Source organism: Etheostoma spectabile, unplaced genomic scaffold, assembly GCF_008692095.1.
Source record: "Etheostoma spectabile isolate EspeVRDwgs_2016 unplaced genomic scaffold, UIUC_Espe_1.0 scaffold270, whole genome shotgun sequence".
Classification (NCBI taxonomy): domain Eukaryota; kingdom Metazoa; phylum Chordata; class Actinopteri; order Perciformes; family Percidae; genus Etheostoma; species Etheostoma spectabile.
The window spans coordinates 750,890-751,870 of NW_022605574.1; positions in this window are offsets into that span (position 1 = coordinate 750,890).

The following is a 981-nucleotide window of genomic DNA, read 5'->3' on the forward strand; positions in this document are numbered from 1 at the left end:
ATCTATACATGTAATCTTTTTTTTTTTACAAAAATAACACCACACAGGCATTACTGTAATAACACCTAATGGATCAGATTGTGTCAAAAACTCAATGTCGACCAAAAGTGGAGATATAACCTTATAATTCTAAGCTCACGAATGGTTACTGTACTGTTTTTTTGTGCTTACACATACAATGTTGTTAAAACTGAAAAAAGAAATAGGATTTCACAAAATATATACTGTAATACAGAATTTTATATCATTCACACACTACTGTAAAGTACTTCATAATCACAGAGTATAAAAGAAAAATGATACAGCATAACACTGTAATATAAAAACACAAAAATTAGCACATTACTTATACAGCCACAGCCTAGTCCTCTGCTCTCTGCCTCGTACCTATTCCACCACCACGCACCTTCCTCCCCTCTTCCTCCTCCTCCTCTCTCTCCTCCTCCTACCGAGCAGGCAGTTTGCTCTGTTCATTACTGGCCAGTGCCTCCATGTTCAGAAATTGGCTGGTTTTCCATTGTCAAGATCTTTCAACAGTCAGATGGGACAGCACTGCGTCGTAACTAAACATACTGTTTGATTGGTCATTGAGATGTGTGAAACTCCTCCTTCGTTAGTAAAGTTCTATTTCACCTGACTGTCAATTGGTGAAAAAAATTATCAATGTTCCAAGGGATTCATATGTGGTATTCATGGTTATTATTCTGACTTTTGAAATTGAACAGACTATTGTGCATGTAATGGCTTATACAATGAAATGATTGTGACAAGTTTTGGAGTGAACAACCATTACCGAGAATCAACAATCAGTTTAGATCCGCAGTTATTCATATTCACTGGAAATTTTTTTACTCTTTTCTCCCCACTTTGTTCAGCTACTGCTGATGTGAAAGCACTTTATAAATAAAGTGATGATGATGATGATGATGATGATTTCAAGCATGCAATTGACATGGGTTGATCAGAAATTGTTACATTTAT